At 47.3% G+C, this 17,927-nt stretch overlaps 1 long non-coding RNA gene across 1 annotated transcript in view; it reads right to left on the reverse strand.

Annotated features, from left to right (window-relative positions):
- Positions 1-14,152, reverse strand: part of LOC118575982 — a 33,339-nt gene extending 19,187 nt beyond the window's left edge. Inside the window, exons 1-2 of the long non-coding RNA XR_004943900.1 lie at positions 14,090-14,152; positions 3,822-3,887 (exon numbers count right to left, since the gene is read on the reverse strand). This is a non-coding gene — a long non-coding RNA (uncharacterized LOC118575982). The remainder of the gene's footprint in view (positions 1-3,821; positions 3,888-14,089) is intronic.
- Positions 14,153-17,927: the final 3,775 nt, after the last annotated feature.

Here is a 17,927-nt window from a genome sequence, read left to right on the forward strand (position 1 = left end):
CAGTTTGTAAGCAATATAAGTTTCTGTGTGCTTTCTTGGTTGGGTCTGAGCGACTGTGGGATTGGTGGGTAAGAGAGATTTGTCCTGACTGTGGGCCAGGCAGGAAAACTCCAACTACAGCTCAGTGGTAGAGCGCTTGCCTAGCAAGCACAAGGCCCTGGGTTCCATCCTCAGCTCAAAAAAGAAGGAGATGGGAGAGGAGCTGATATGGGAAAGATAGATGGATGAGAACTTGAAGGGACAGAACTAAGATGAAGGAATGAAGATAGAACCTAGAGGGGACCACAGATAAGTGTAGGGAGAAATCAGGCAAGAAAGGAGCCAAATGAGAGCAGAATATGAGCTTGTAACTGACACAGAATAATGAAGTGTGGACTAAGGAGTTCTGTGTACATGATTCATTTCTTTTCATCAAAGATGAATTATTAGCTGGTTGTAGATTCTTCCCGGACCCTGGGAGGGGACTATTGAGGGGCTGGACTCCCATAGTCCCCAATATATAAAAAAAGATTTAAGATAGCAAAGTTGGGGTTGGGGATTTAGCTCAGTGGTAGAGCACTTGCCTAGCAAGCACAAGGCCCTGGGTTCGGTCCTCAGCTCCGGAAAATAAAAAAAAATAAAACAGATAGCAAAGTCTTTTAAAAAGAATAAAGTGATATATAGTAAGCCATGTAAAGATGTAAAATACAGAGTTTGAATTCTATATGTTGTCTATAAATTTTTTAGCTGCTAAGAGACACTGGATTAAAGCTGCTAGATTAAACCAACCTGTATGTTTTTAAAATGTCTTATCTTCAGAATTTAAGTCAAAAGGTATACTGCTTTTGGGGGAGAGATTATGCTTTATTTCCACAGGAAATGAGAAGATATGGATTAATTCCAAGTTAAGAAAATCAAGTTTGATCAAGGAAACCCCCTGAAAAATCTGACTCCAGACATGGAGAACTACAAAACGCATGATGTATGTTTTCCTGCTCAAACAGAAAACAGAAAAATCATCTTTGGCTGACTTGTGTACAATGCACTTGTACACACTCTACACTTGTATTAATGCAGATATGTAAGTTGCCCCAGCCAGCGGGGTCTCAACGGGGGAAACCCACCTGCGGGAGAATGAAAGAGATGGGAGACACAAAGGAAGACAGCAAGACAGAGTTCTGATCAAGCTGTAAATTTTATTTTCCTCAGCAAGGTTTATATAACACAGGAGGGGGAAGGGGCAGGAAGGAGGGAAAGGGGAAGAGACAGTGCAGCTGCAGGATGTTGGCTAGGTGATATGGTCAGGGCCCATTGCTCTGTTGCTACGCTACCTGACCAAGGAATGTTCTTACCTGACTGAGGAATGTCTGACCGCAGAATGTTCTTTAATCTTTGGGGGCATCTGGTTTAGTAAACAGGGTACTGTTCTGGGAAAGGGTGGTGGGCGTGTGACTTGTTCTCTGGCCTAGCTAGTACTTTTCCATGGTTCATGTTTGGTCCCTGACATCTCCCCGTTCTATACATAAGCAAAACAAAGAAAGGAGGCCCGAATGTTTCGCCATGACGGGGGAGGGGTGACAGAGGCTCTATCCCTGATAGGTTCCATTGTTAATGGTCAGTTCATGTAGGCATCCCCACATGTCCCAAAGGAAGCTGGAACAATGCAGTTTTTTACAGGGGGTGGGTTTTAATCCAGGAGGGAAGAGTATAGGGTCTGCATAACCACCGTGCAATAGAGCATGTCATCCAAGGCACCCAGGATGGTGGAGCACTTTAGTCTCCCTGCCTTCTGCAGTCCCAGCTGCACCCTCAATCCCCTAGGCAGTGGGCTCCAGCTCCCAGGCACAGGTGCATCCTCCCCTGGGCAGAGGGGTCTGTGCTGATATGGAGTCTGTATCTGGTTCATTGAGACCACGTTCATGGAGGTCTAGGCGATGGTAATGAACCTGAATTTGTTTTGCCTGAAGTTCGGCCAGCTGACTGCACACAAATTGAGTTAGTCGAGACAAAGCCCAAGGGCCAAATGTCAAGACAAGAATGAGGCCAACCAAGGGTCCCAGGAGGGACGGCAGGAGGGTGGTTAGCCAGGGAGATGCAGAGAACCAATTTTGGAACCAGCCTAGCTCTTGATCCCTTTCTTTTTTGTGCTTCTCTAAGCCTTCACGGACCTTAGCCATGCTATCTCTTGCTACTCCTGTATGATCAGTATAGAAGCAACACTCTTCCTTAAGAGTGGCACAGAGGCCTCCTTGCTGTAAAAAGAGGAGGTCTAGCCCTCGGTGGTTTTGGAGGACCACCTCTGAAAGGGAGGTGAAGGATGATTCAAGGGCAGAAATGCCTCGTTCAAGCTGTGCTATATCTTCATCTATGGAAATTCTAAGCTCTGAATAATGTTGATTAGATAAGACCAGGGAGGCTATGCCCGTACCGGCCCCTGCAGCCCCCACCCCCAGGAGGACAGCCAAAGTGACCGCAGTCACAGGCTCCCTTTTCGAGGGATGGGGGGACTCGAGCATCTCTGCCAGAGTCTTCTCTTCCCATCTTCCCGAGAATTGATCTGGGGAATAATAGGTTAGCCTAAGGGTAAGCTGAACCAATATGCAAAATAAGGGGGCAGAGGAATTATTTAAATGAAGAGAAATGCTTGGTGTTAGGCCATCAGTACAGGCCCACCAAGTATCATTGGCAGGGAGAAGATATCCAGACTTAAGGGAAGTACTTAGGTTGTCTGTGACATTGCAAAGTGGTTGATAAACAGGGGGAATGATAGAGCCTCGGGTGACAAGGCAGCGGCCTGAGCCCATAACTTGGGAGAGTGTAAGGCGAGATGTGGGTGGTTGTTGCCAGCAACAATCATGTGGGTCAGTGGTTAGGGAGAAATCTAAATCAACAGCCACTCCTTCATAAAATGGTGGGGCAGAATGATAGCAAAGCCAGCAGGAGTCAACCAAATCAGGCTTGGAGGTATTAAGTACCTGGTAGGTTTTTGCGATAAGGGTGGTAATCATATCCTTGGTAGTTGGTGGGGGAGGTGGGAACGTGGGAGAAAAACCCATGGATGTCTAAGATATATTGGTTGTAAGAAAATTATTGTTGCCGAGAAGAGGGTTGGGACCGATGGCAACAGGGTTAGGGGAATTAACAGGCTGTTTTAAAAGCTTGATGATAAAGGTGACGCCTGTATCTCTTCCTTACTAATATAGGCGAAAGCCCCAAGTAAGGCCCGCCTCCCAGGCCGAATGAGCCTTCCCAGTCTCAGTGAAGGTAACTTTTAGGGGGTGGCACCAGGAGGAACAATCAGGGGTGCCATGATAAGTATTAATATGTCCAATGGAATAATTGCTGGTAACAGAAATAAAATCCCAAGAAGAACAGGGGTGCCAATAGGTATTGCCCGTAGTTTCACATCCCCAGGACTTGCAAAAAAGATGTTCCGTTCCCCCACATTTGTGGAGAAGATTGTGAGGCCGATGATGACCAGGGCAGACATAAAAACGAAGGGTGGCAAGTTTCTTTCTCTGGGCCTGATTTGCACACCCAGGGGGTCGAGGCCTGGGGTCATGATAAGAATCATAAAGCTCGGGAGCCCTTCCGGTAGGGGGTTGATCATCAACATGCCAATCGGGGGATGTTAAGGCGGCCATTTTACAAAGGTCGGGATAAAGGTCAGGCCACCAGGGGGCATGGGTGACTAGGGAAGTTTGCCAGATGACATCCTGTCGCTCCGTCAGCACCTGCCAGGTATGGTTTAGGGGCTGGTGGCGATTGGTGTTTTGGGATAGGCTAGAGAGGCTATGGCTCAGAAGGAGGAGTATGAGACACCAGACAGTCAGCTGACTCACAATGGGCAGCTTCATGGGTGATCTCCATCTCTTTGGGATCTCAGTCTTTGATGGTAGCTTCAGCATCTGGAAGAGAAGGAGGGTTGGGGGGGGGGCAATCAATCCCTTGGGTATGTTAGGTAAATTTATAGATCGGACCAGGCACTCAGGGAGCCGGCATGGGGCGTCATGTGCCTAGTCAAGGATGCAAGCAGAGCTATGGTCCCAGGCACACATGATGCACAGGCAACCATAAAGACCAAACACCCACACACGTAAAATAAAAGCAAATGTTAAAAATTTATTTAAAATAGCTGGGTGTGGTGGCCTATGCCTTAAGTCCCAGAACTTGGGAGGCACAGGCAGGTGGATCTCTGAGTTCCAGGACAGCCAGGGTTGCTACACAGAGAAACCTTGCCTTGAAACGCCAAATAAATAAATTAATTAATTAATTAATTAATTAAATTTGTTTGGAATAAATCAAACGAAAAACTGTATTTGTCTTACTAGGATTTCAATTATTTTCAAATTACATTTACTTATTTTGCGTGTGTGGGCACACATGCCATGGAACACACATACACACACACACACACACACACACACACACACACACACACAGGCACCATGTGTGACGATCCTGCTCTGTGCCCCAGTGCATAGGGCGTGCCTCTGAAGCTTAGAGCCAAGCTGTTATCTCCACCCTCCACTCCCTAGCCTGTTGACACGTGTGCTGTTCTACACCACACCCTGGCTACTGGGGTGCTGCTCAAATGCACAGGCTGAGCAGCTGGACGTGGAAACCTGTACAAGGGCAGCTGAAATAAAGCTGCTCCCTTAAGTGGGTCCTGGCAGGTGTCTTGTTCATAGTGACATGATACAATGAGCAAGAAGCATAGCTCAGGACGGGACCTTGTAACATACAAAAGTCATCAATGTGACAGATCACATGATTACTTTTAACACATGGTGCAGACAGAGCAGGACAGGAGGCTGGAGAGATGGCTCAGCAGTTAAGAGAGCTTGCTGCTCTTCCAGAAGACCAGAGTTTAGTCCCTAGCCCCCAAGTTGGATGGTTCACAACCACCTGTAACTCCAGTTCCAGGGGATCCCATTGCCTGGCACAAAACTTTCTTGATTAAAAAAAAATTAATAAACCACCAGGCGGTGGTGGTGCACACTTTTAATCCCAGCACTTGGGAGGCAAAGGCAGGCAGATCTCTGTGAGTTTGAGGCCAGCCTGGTCTACATAGTGAGTACTAGGAAAGCTGGGCTACACAGAGAAACCAGTCTCAAAAAACAACAACAATAATAACAACAACAACAACCCACTCATATCACTAGAGAGAGAGAAGTTGGAAAGAGTTGTCAGTCAACAAGATGTTTACCACACAAGCATAAGGACTTAAGTTTGATCCTCAGCACCCACATATACAGCTAGACATGGTGATGCACACTTGAAATCCTAGCCCGGCAGACCCTGTCTCAAAATACAAGGTGGATGGCTCCTGAAGAATCACACCTGTGGTACCTCTGGCTTCCACACATCTCAGTAATAATTAAACAAAAGAATAATTATAAAACAATTTTAAATTTTTAAGGGGCTGGAGACATGCCTCAGTGCTTTGGAACATGTACTGCTCATGCAGAGGACCCAGGTATGGTTCCCCACAACCACAGGCAGGATCCAACACCCTTTTCTGACACCCTCCAGAGCCTCCTCCATGCATGTGGTACACAGACATACAGTCAGGAGAACATATATACACATAAAATAAATAAATCCTAACATTTAAAAAACTGTAAAGCTTTTGGAGTGTCAACCTTCTATTCATAGTGGCAGATTGTAATGTTGCCTCCTAGGATCTAGGAAGGCTGGTGTTCCGCTTAGTTTTTATTATCAACTTGATATAACCTAGAGTTACCTAGGAAAAGGGACCCTCAACCAAGAAACTGCCTCCACCGGACTGGCCTGTGGCCATGTCCATGACACACTGTCCTGACGGGTGACTGCTCTAGACAAGGGGCCTTGGGCAGTCTAAGAAAGCTGAGCCAGTGAGTGAGCCAGCAAGTAGCATTCTTCTGCGGGTTTTGCTTCAGGCTCTTGCCCTGACTTCCTTTGGTAATAGACTGTTCCCTAGAAGGGTAAGGGAAGCAAACCCTGCCCTCCCCAAGTCCCTTTGGCCATGGCCTCCCTCACGGCAACAGCAGGACAACCAGGACAACCAGCCATGGCGGCCCTCACAGCAACAGCAGGACAACCAGGACAACCAGCCATGGCCTCCCTCACGGCAACAGCAGGACAACTAGCCATGGCCTCCCTCATGGCAACAGCAGGACAACCAGGACAACCAGCCATGGCGGCCCTCACAGCAACAGCAGGACAACCAGGACAACCAGCCATGGCCTCCCTCACGGCAACAGCAGGACAACCAGCTTCACCACTTCTTATCAGCACAGCACTGGCAGTTCTAGCCTGAACAACTATGTGAAATGACATTTAAAAGTGAGGTTTGGCATGAAAGAGAAACAGGAATCTACACAGAGGTTCAGTCCAAAGCAGCAGCAGCAGCAGCAAAGGAACACAGCAGAGGACTTGCAGTTCCTGATAGCTGAACCTGCACCAAACTGCAGCCTGAAATGACTCGGAACTAAGTCAGGGGTCGGGGGGAGGACTCAGTGGGCAAGTGCCTGCTCTACAAGTCTGACGACCTGAGTTCAGATCCCCCACTCCCATGTAAAGCTGTGCGCAGCCTGAAACCCAAGTGCCGGGGTGAGCAGAAAAGGGTGGCTATCGGGGCTGACTGGACAGAGATGGCTCAGCAGTTAAAAGCTTTTATTTCAATATTTCATATTGTTCTTGCAGAGGCCCCAAGTGTGATTCCCAGCACCCATATCAGGTGACTCACAACAACCTAAACTCCAGCTCCAGAAAGATCTAACACCTCTAGCATCCAAGGGCACCTGCACTCATTTGCACATTATGCATGCATGCTGCATGCATGCATGCATGCATGCATGCATGCGCGCACGCACACACACGCAAAGATACAAGTACACATACACACACACATATTTTTTAAAGATTTATTTATTATGTATATAGAAGAAGGCACCAGATCTCATTACAGATGGTTGTGATCCACCATGTGGTCGCTGGGAATTGAACTCAGGACCTCTGGAAGAGCAGTCGGTGCTCTTAACCTCTGAGCCATCTCTCCAGCCCCAGGCCTCACATATACGTTTTTAAAAACAGTCTCACTATGTAGCCTTGGCTAGCCTGGGACTCAATATATAGACCAAGATGGCCTTGAACTCATAGAGATTCACTTACTTCTGCTTCCCAAGTGCTGGAATTAAAGCAGTGTGCCACCATGCCCAGACTCATTTAATAATAATTAAAAAGGGAGCTGGAGAGATGGCTCAGCGATTAAGAGCACTGGCTGCTCTTCCAGAGGACTTGGGTTCAATTCCCAGCAACCACAAGACAGCTCATAACTGTCTGTAACTCCAGTTCCAGGGGATCTAACACCATCACATAGACACACATGCAAGCAAAACACCAATGCACATAAAATAAGAATTTTTTTTAAAAAAGAATAAAAAAGGAACAAAGTAGAGAAGTGACTGAGAAAGACATCCTGACATCAACGTCTAGCTTCCTTCCACCTGGGCCTGGAGGGGAAGCCCATAGTACACAGGCACATACCACACATAATTAAACAAACTCAGACACACATGACTGCTCATGGCACACAGACATATACCACACACATAATTAAACTCAGACACGTGCGGCCGCTCAGGCCAGCCAGCAGTCTGCAGGCAGAAGATGCTCACACATGATGGACAAAGTTGAACCATTACACTGTATTTTTGTCCCTTTTGGTTTTTTGAGAAAGGGCCTCTTGCAGCCCTGGCTGTGCTGGAGCTCACTCTGTAGACCAGACTGGCCTCAAACTCAAGAGTTCAAACCTACCTCTGCCTCCCAAGTGCTGGGACTACAGACAAGTGCCACAATGCTTGACTATACTGTATTTTTAAAATCTAACTCAAAATGGATCAAAGACCCGGAAAAAAATAAAACTACAAAGTCTTAAGCAGATCTCTGTGAGTTTGAGGCCAGCCTAGTCTACAAAGCAAGTTCCAAGATAGCCAGGAATGTCACACAGAAGAACCCTGCCTTGAATAGATAGATGATAGATAGATAGATAGATAGATAGATAGATAGATAGATAGATAGACAGACAGAGAGACTGACAGATGATAAATAGATAGATAAAATAAAACTATAAAGCCTTTAGAAGAAAACATGGAAGGAAAGATATCCTGCCCCACGTGGTAGTGACCCAGGGAGGCTCTAAATTCCAATTATCAAGAAACACCCGGGGAGCCAGATATGGGCTCCGTTAAGAGCATTACTACTCGGCCAGACCGTGGTGGCACACGTCTTTAATCCCAGCACTCGGGAGGCAGAGCCAGGCGAATCTCTGAGTTTGAGGCCAGCCTGGTCTACAGAGTGAGTTCTAGGACAGGCGCAAAGCTACACAGAGAAACCCTGTCTCCAAAACAAAAACCAAACAAACAAACAAAAAAAGAGCATTACTACTCTTGCAGAAGACCTGAGTCCAGCTCCCAGCACTGGTGAAGGGCAGCTCACAACAGCCTGTAATTCCAGTTCCAGGAAATCTAACGCCATCTTCTGGCCTCCATAAACACTGCATGCACATACAGATGAGGCAAACACTAAAGATGACCATTTTAAAAAGAAACAGGAGGGTGTGAACGCTATCACCACTCAGCCTCAACCATAAACGGGAGCAGCTGGGTATGGTGGCACACATCTGCACCCTGGGAGCTGGGGAAGGGAGAAATGAGAAGTTTCTGTTTGATGGGTACAGAGTTTCAGTTTTACAAGGTGAAGAAATTCCGGGGGCAGACACGGATGCCCTCATTGCCACTGAAGTGGTTAATCTGAAAAAGCTGTATTTATTACTTAAAGTATTAAGATATCAAGTTAACTTCAACAATTGTTCTATTTTGTACAAATGATACATGCTTATATACATACTATATACATACACACACACACACACACACACACGTATCTGAAGCCTCTAAAGATGTTTATTTTCATCAGAATTTAAAATAAATTTTTTTCTATCTATTAGGAATTTGACACACAGGTACCAAGGTGCACATATGAAGGCCAGATAACAACTTGTGGGAGTGGTTGCCCATGTGACTCCAAGAGTTGAACTCATGCCATCAAGTGTGGTGACGCATGCCATTATCCACTAAGCAATCTCACCAGCCCAATTTTCCCAGTAATTAAGTAATCTGTTTCCCTAATTTCCATTTAAGCAAACATAAGAGTCAAGGTACAGCAGGAGACAGGTGATGTCCTTGCATAAGATAATTTACAATACAGCTATTTATGGATTGTAATTAGTATCAAAAGAGAAAAGGGAAAACAACAGAGAACAGAGCTGTCTCTCTCCTCACAGGTGTGCAGAGCCCCCATGCCACTCATGATGCCAACCACAGTGTCCTGGTGTCCACCCACACTGCCGCTGTACCTGCCAGCCTCTCACCTGACAGGGGTCTTGGACAGGATGACACAATCAAGTCTCAGTCTCTCAGTCCCGCCTGTCCCGTTCGCCCCGCCCCGCCCCACCCCGCCCCGCCCCACCCCACCCCACCCCGCCCCGCCCCGCCCCGCCCCCAGTGAAGTTTCCCACTGATCGACAGCACCAGGCAAAGGAGCACCGAGACACTTCAGTGAACTTCTTGGGTTAAGTCGGGAAATTCTGAGTGTCTCAGTCGCTGTCCCATTTCTGTGAAGAGACACCACACAACCAAGGCAATTCATAAATAAAGGAAAGCAATGAACTGGGGGCTTGCCTACAGTTTCAGAGGGTGAGTTCATTATCACCGTGATGGGAAGCGTGCCTACATGCAGACAGACATGGTGTTGAAAAAGTAGCTGTGAGTTTTATACCATGATCCCACAGGCAGGAGAGAGGCAGAGAGACTGAGACTGGGCGTGGCATGGACTTTGGAAACCTCCAAGACCACACCTCCTAACACACCTCCTAACCCTCCCCACCAGGCTACCCGGCATTCAGTCACTCATCTGAGCCTATGGGGGCCGTTCTTGCTCAAACCACACTGAGCGATGAAGTTAAATGAGGAAATTACAGCTCAGAAAATATCTACTAAATGTGTCCATTTCAGCCGGGCGGTGGTGGCGCACGCCTTTAACCCCAGCACTCGGGAGGCAGAGCCAGGTGGATCTCTGTGAGTTCGAGGCCAGCCTGGGCTAGAGAGTGAGTTCCAGGACAGGCTCCAAAGCTACACAGAGAAACCCTGTCTCGGGGGGAAAAAAACTGCAAAGAGGGGCTGGAGAGATGGCTCAGTGGTTAAGACCATGGACTGCTCTTCCAGAGGACCTGAGTTCAATTCCCAGCAACCACATGGTGGCTCACAACTGGCTATAACTCCAGTTTCAGAGAACCTGACACCATGGCAAAACACCAATGTACATAAAATAGAAATAAAGACATAAAAAAAAAATTGCAAAGAGACATCACTGAACATGACTTGCAAAGAGATAATGTAGACAATCCCACCAGCATAAAGAAGCGCAAAGTGGGGTGAGGTAATAGAGCCACAGGAAGCAGGGTAGGTGTGGGGGTGAGTTCCTTTTAACCCAGCTCCCAGGAGGCTGAGGCAGGAAGATGGTGTTTTCTAGGCCACCCTGGGCTGCACTGTGATTGAGTGATAATTCTGGCAGAAATAGCGGTTTAAGACAGGAAGTGAGACAAAATGTGCAATAATCCTGTGAAGATAAATTCAAAGAATGAATAAAAGCAGTGAAGCCACCAGCTGTGAAAGCCGGGCTGCTCCTCGCCAGAATTCTGGCCATATTCATCTTCACTCTTGGCAGGCTGGACTGAACAGTGACCGGCCCGCTGAAACGCCACCGCCTGTCAGAGGCTGCCCTCTAGTGGCCATTTTGGTAAGTCGACTATTTTGAACTTAGGGTTTCTCTATGTAGCCCCGGCTGTCCTGGAACTCACTCTGAAGACCAGGCTGGCCTGGAACTCACAGCCACTGAGCGCTGGGATTTTAAGGCGAGCAGGTGCCGCCATCCCCCAGCCTGCACTCTTTCTTCAAACCTGTCACTGATCTTACAATCTCAACCTTTACAAGTCCCTTGACCATCCTGACAACATGGTAACAACGGTGGGTGAATCGGACACCTCAGCATTCTTCCATTTGAAGAGGACAGTTAGAAACACTGCCTAAGTTCCGTCCCATGGAGAGATCTCCCTTCCCCAACCTCAGAGCTGTAGCATTTTAACATCGCTGTCTACATGTCACGGCCAAACACGAGATAATTTAGTTACTCGGCTCAGCTGGCAGGTGTTCAGAGCAACACATCACAGCCTCTATCTAAGATGGGCACCCTGCTATGAACTCAACTGGGCCAGGTCTATTTTGTCCTCGACACCCTCGGCAGTGGTTCCCATGCATGCCTCCCAGGCTCTAGTAATTCAAACTACAGATGACTCCAAGTCACCCTAGCACCGTGGCAGGGCATTGCCCGCACCCCAGACTCAGTGACTCCACCTCCCAGGGTCCCATGTCAAGGTCAGTATGCAGCTCAGTGACACCAGACAACCACCTCGATTTGTCAACCTATCCCACAGGCAGGGCCTGCTGGTGCCCCCCAGTGGTACAAAACAGCAGCTTCAGCTACAAAGCCAACACCCTAATAGGACACCATAAGAAAACAGGACGGCCTGGATACCACTCTGTCCCAGCTCTCTGCAAGCCAGGTGAAAGTGTCATGAAGAGGACCAACCAAGATGTTCCACGCAGGGACGGGTTTATCAGCTGTTCTATCAGGGAATCCAACCAGAAAATACTCTAGGCTGCGGTAACTATATACCTCTGTGCATGCCAGGGTCTGGGTTCTATCACCACATGGGAGGGGACAAAAAACAAACAAACAGAAAACAAACAAACAAACAAACACACACACATACACACCAAAAAAAAAAAAAAAACATAAGAACCTTGGCCGTAAAACTGGATGGCATCTGGATTAAGAAAATGCGGTACATAGACACATGGAATACTACTCAGCAGAAAAAAACAATATCATCATGAAATTCGCAGGAAAATGGATGGAAATAGAAAGTATCATCTTGAGTGAGGTAACCCAGACTCATAAGTGGATACTAGATATAAAGCAAAGGACAATCAGACTGCAACCCACAGACCCAGGGAGGCGACCAAGCAGGGGGCACCCTAGGATGACTGTGGCTTCTAATAAGTTTTGGTTTTGCCCAATCACTGGGCAAGCTTTAGTGAAACATTTCACTATTAGGATGAGAATTTGTACCAGATCAAGCTGATGAAAGAAAATGTTGGCCATACTTTCAGGAGGGGAGGCTAAAATCTTTTTGGATTATGGATTAGCCTATAGAAAAATGTCTGCCATAGATCAAACAGTGAAGGGGAAGATGAATAAGAATCTCACTTACACAACTTAAGTAAAACATAGCTCTCTGAACAGATGAAGACAGGTTTCTTCGGTATCCCAGAATCTAATCAATATTTATATGTATAATTCAACTATCATTTGGATTAAAAGGGCTTATTGGGAAATGTTATCATTTTCACTATTTTCTATAGAGAAAATATTTTACTGTTTAAAATAACCCTGGACTTTTTAATTATACCCTGTTTTATGTTTTAAAAATAAACAAACAAAAACAAAAAACACAATGAAAGAAAAAAAGTGGATAGCATCACCTAGAGGTGACAGATGTGGGGGCTGGTTCCTCTTCAACCAGAGAACACATAAGGGGCGGGGTGGACACAGGAGCAAAATCCTGCCACTCTTCAGTGTGGCTGTCTCCTTCCGAGGCATCCTGTTCTTCCCCGAAAAATCTTTTAATCTACTGTCATTATCAGCCTATGGGTTAACTCCTATAAACTATACAGCTATTAAACAGCTTAGTGTCCAGGAAGGAGAGGGAGGGAGCAGCCGGCCCAGGTTCTCCGCCAGTATCCTCAGCATATCAGCACTCAGGCATATGTAACGGGCACTGCCACACCACCATTGCTAAACTAGGAACGCAGGCCCAGCTCTTAGCTGTGTCTGTCTGTCTTTTTTTTTTTTTTAATATTTTTATTTATTTGTTATGTATACAGAAGAGGGTGCCAGATCTCATTACAGATGGTTGTGAGCCACTATGTGGGTGCTGGGAATTGAACTCAGAACCTCTGGAAGAGCAGTCAGTGCTCTTAACCTCTGAGCCATCTCTCCAGTCCCCCGTGTCTGTCTTTTAGCCACAAAAAGTGAAGGGAGCCGGCGGTGGTGGCACGGCGCCTTTAATCACAGCACTTGGGAGGCAGAGCCAGGAGGACTTCTGTGAGTTCCAGACCAGCCTGGTCTACAGAGCAAGTTCCAGAATACCCAGGGCTACAAAGAGAAAGCTTGTCTCAAACAAAAAACAAAAAATCAAAAAAAAAAACAAACAAACAAAAACAAAAAACAAACAAAAAAAAACACCGTATTTGAGAAGAGAAAGGTGGTCAGTAGGAGCGGGAAGGGCGTGGTGGGGTGAATATGAACAAAATACATTCTATGCATTATGAAAAGGTCATAATTCAACCCATTTACGTGTGTAAAAAAAAAGAAAAGGGATTGGCAGGCCCCACACTCACAGAAATCCACCTGCCTCTGCCTCGGGAATGCGGGCATTAAAGGCGTGCGCCACTGAGCCCGCCGTTCCCAGTGGAGACCAGACCTTGCCTAGGCATCCTCCTTTCTTTCAGACAAGGTTTCTCACTGTCCTGGAACTCACTAATTGGGCTGGACTGGCTGCCCCGGGAATCGGCCTGCCTCTTCCTCCCAGCTGTGTTTTCAAACACAAGCGACCACACGCCGCTCTTTTACGTGATGTCTGCGGACCCAGCTCTCAAGTCCGGTGCCACAAGGCAAGCAAGCACTTCACAGACTGAACCATCTCCGACGCCCCAAACACTGTATTCTAAAACACCGTGCCATATACTTCAAACGTGCACCATTTTGTCCATTAGATCCAAATAAGCAAAGCTGGGAAAAATTAAAATCCAGGCCAGGAAAATAAAAATCAAAAGTACTAGAGACGGCGCTCCAAGAAGGAAGGGTTCGAGGACGTAATCTTCTCTTGCTTTAATAACCAAAATTTCCGACAAAAAGAAACTTTAAAAGGTTTATTTTGGCTTACCGTTTAAGAATGAACACACAAGGCTGACGATGGCGGCGGACCTTCTCAGAAGAATGAAGCCGGATGCGGAACAGGGGCCAACTCTTAAAGTCCCACCCCCAGGGACCCACCTCCGTCAGCAAGACTCCACCCACTACAGGCTCGGCCAGAGCTAGCCGCCGGGCTCCAATTCCCGTGAACCCAGCAAGGACCATTTCACTCGAGAGATGGACGTTAGAGGGTATTAGAAATTAACTCTAGCTGAGCGATGGTGGCGCACGCCTTTAATCCCAGCACTCGGGAGGCAGAGGCAGATCTCTGAGTTCGAGGCCAGCCTGGTCTACAGAGTGAGTTCCAGAACGGCCAGGGCTACACAGAGAAACTCTGTCTGTCTGTCTGTCTGTCTGTCTGTCTGTGTTTAAGTATATGTGAGAACAGTTGCCCTCGAAGTCCAGAAGAGGGTGTTGGATCTTCTGGGTTGATGTTATAGGTAGTTGTGAGCAGCCTGACCTGGATGCTAGGAACCAAACCCAGGTCCTCTGCAAGAACAAGCACACTCTTTTTAGTTTGGTTTGTTTTGTTCCAGATAAGGTTTCTCTGTGTGGTCCTGGCTGTCCTGGATCTCACTCTGTAGACCAGGCTGGCCTCGAACTCACAGAGACCCGCCTGCCTCTGCTCCCGAGTGCTGGGACTAAAGGGTGCGCCACCACCGCCTGGCTCACAGGCAAGTACACTCTTAACTGCTCAGCCATTTCTCCAGCCCTATTCTTCAAAATTAAAAATTAAAAAAACTAGAAATAATTTCCATACTATTCTACTTTTTACATTATAACAAAATAATCCGGAGTTTGAGCTCATTCGTGTCCTTTTTTGTTTTTCCTGAGAATCAAAAGGTTCTCACGAGCCGGGCGGTGGTGGCGCACGCCTTTAATCCCAGCACTCGGAGGCAGAGGCAGGCGGATCTCTGTGAGTTCGAGACCAGCCTGGGCTACCAAGTGAGTTCCAGGAAAGGCGCAAAGCTACACAGAGAAGCCCTGTCTCTAAAAACCAAAGGGGGGAAAAAAAAAGGTTCTCACGCTAAAAGAGGGGTCTAAACTGGAGTTACAGACAGTTGTGAGCCACCATGTGTGTACTGGGAATCAAACCCAAAGTCTCTGGAAGAGCAGCTCAGTCCGCTTAACCACTGAGCCCTCTTTCTATCTCCAAGATAATTTTTTTAAATTTTCCAAACTTTGCCGTGTCGTCGTTCAAGTTCAGCTTTAATACTTAATAAGTCATTGAATCCTGCCAGGAGAATGAAGCTAAATGTTTAAAAACAGTAGCAACCCAATAGCGCAAAGATAATTTTCATTTGTTTTATGGGACAGGTCTTGTTATTTAGCTCAGAATATCCTACAAATTCACAGCAGTCCTCTCGTCTCCCCTGGAGTGCTGGGTTTAAAGGTGTGCACCGCAGCCCTGCTCCGACAAACGTGATTTTAGCGTTTCCTCTGCGCTGCCATGACGCAGCTTCACCAGCAGGTGGCACTACAACGTCGCGGGTGCGGCGGGGAGACCCCTTCGGTTAAGGCTGCTGGGGTCTGGAGTTCCAAGGGAGCTCCTTTCAGAGTTTGGTGTTTTTCCTGCAGTTACTCATCCCTACTTCCTGATACGTAAATATTTCAACACATGGCTGAGCTGTACCCGCACAGCCGTCTGAACGTCACAGTTACAGCCGGATGTGGGTACTGGGAACCCCGGAAGAGAAGCAAGTGCTCTAGACTGCTGCTCTCCACCCCACAGCCAAATTCCTTGATAATTACATCCTTATTCCAATGCCTGCACCTCCACCCACTAGATCATTACACTGAGCTCGCCTCTCCAATGAACCCATTGCACAGTGGTCAAAACCTCCCCCCACACCTGTGAAATCTTCTTCAACACCTTCCTCTGGTCATTCTCTCCTACTCTCCTAGGCGTTCCAAATGGGGAAGTAAGTAAAGTCTGTAAATTCTCTACCTTATTCCTGGCCAGGTTTTCAGTTCACACTACACTCCTCTCCTCCCACCTCTATGCTGATGGTACTAAGTATCTCCAGCCAGCACCTCTTCTCCAAGTTCCATTTGTACATATTCTGTTCCTGGAAATTGCCCATGACACACACGCCCCCAGCCTCTGCCAAGTCAGAAGCATGATATACACTCTTACTCTCCCACCCCACCACCAACACAGACACATGCTGCCAAACAAGCCAATGACCCGTCGACCTATCTCCCGAGTATGCTCACAACTGCTTTCTTTCCGCTCTCCTTGTAAATCAGTGTCTCTGTTGCAACCGCGGTGGTCTACAGCCACTTACTCTGTCTTTCAGTCTTAGGGTTAAATTCTTCATTGTATTTATTATTTATTTTTGCAACAGAGTCTCATTGTGAAGCTCTGGCAGGACTGGAACTCACAGATCCTTTTACCTCTGCCTCCCCAAGTGCTGGAATTAAAAGTGTGCCCCATCACACCTAGCTCCATGGGTTAGTTATCTTTAAAATAGCTGGAGACCTCCTCCACCTTTCCCACCTCCCTTCGCACCCACTGCCCCAGGCATGCTGAGTGCTAGGCTTCCAAAGTCGTCACAGACCTTGATCTTCAACTCCAGTGCACACACTGTGACTTTTCCTGCCTCTGAGCTTACCTACCCCTGCCTTCTCTTCTGTAGTTTCTTCACTTCCCGGGTGTGCTGTTTACACTACACTGTAATGTTTACTCTCCTCCCTTCTCTATTGTACAAATGGCCCATGGGCCCAGAACACACTGCTGTCTTCAGTTTGATGTGTGGAGTCTAGCCCCCCTCAGGTGCTCCCACAGCAGTCTTTACTGTGGGCTCTTCTCAGCCTTGCATGACTGCTCTAAGACCCAACTGCCAGAGCATAGAGATGGTTACACAAGCCTGAGGAACTGAATTCAGAACCCCAGCACTTTGTAAAAAAGCCAACTGCGGCAGGCTGCATGTTAATCCTAGCACTTTGGAGAATCCCTGGAGTTCAGTAGCCAGCCTTTTTAGCCACTCAGTGAGCTCCAAGCCCAGGGAGAGCCTTTAATCCCAGCACTCAGGAGGCAGAGTCCGGAGGATCTCTGTGAGTTCAAGGCCAGCCTGGTCTACAGAGCTAGTTCCAGGACAGCCAGGGCTACTTATAGAGGAACCCTGTCTGGGGCAGGAGGGTGGAGAAAAAATGGAGGTCATTGCCCTCTGATCAGGATCCCAGAGGTCCTCCACCGCCCTTCTCCTGGCATTTACCACTTTTAAGCAGCTGAGTTTTATTGCTTTCATCACTCAATAAACCATGAGCTCCATAAAGGGCCATCTTTATCCTTATCAACTAGCAGTGATTGCTCAAGCAATGTCCAGTGGGTTAAATTAGTCCCTGGGGTTCACAATACTCTTCACCCTAGCGATGACAGCTCCGTGATACATGTGAAGAGCTGTTGTTAGCAGTGGTGTCTGGCTGCTCTGTGTTCTGCTGGAACTAGACACTTATTCAAAATAACTTTTTGTCCCATAACTTCTGGCAACTAGTTTTCAACTTTTGTTGATTGCATCATTGGTTTTGAAGCTGGATAACTGAACTCATCTGGACCACACACAGCTACCTGTTTAAGACTCAGAACTGTATAAACAAAGTTCTTAGTGAGACTTGATTGTTCTGCTAGACTGGCTAGCTGCATGCCAGAGCCCCAGGTCACTACAACCAGGTACCCACTTAGTGGACACAACCCAAGCAAGAGGGAGTGAGGAAGGTCCTGGGTATTGAGCAGAGGAGGGAAACACTGTCTCCCCAGCCTCAGGCACTGACCTCAGGCAGGACTTCTCCCTGCTCTGCTTGTCACT

The sequence above is a fragment of the Onychomys torridus genome, unplaced genomic scaffold (assembly GCF_903995425.1).
Source record: "Onychomys torridus unplaced genomic scaffold, mOncTor1.1, whole genome shotgun sequence".
Taxonomy (NCBI): domain Eukaryota; kingdom Metazoa; phylum Chordata; class Mammalia; order Rodentia; family Cricetidae; genus Onychomys; species Onychomys torridus.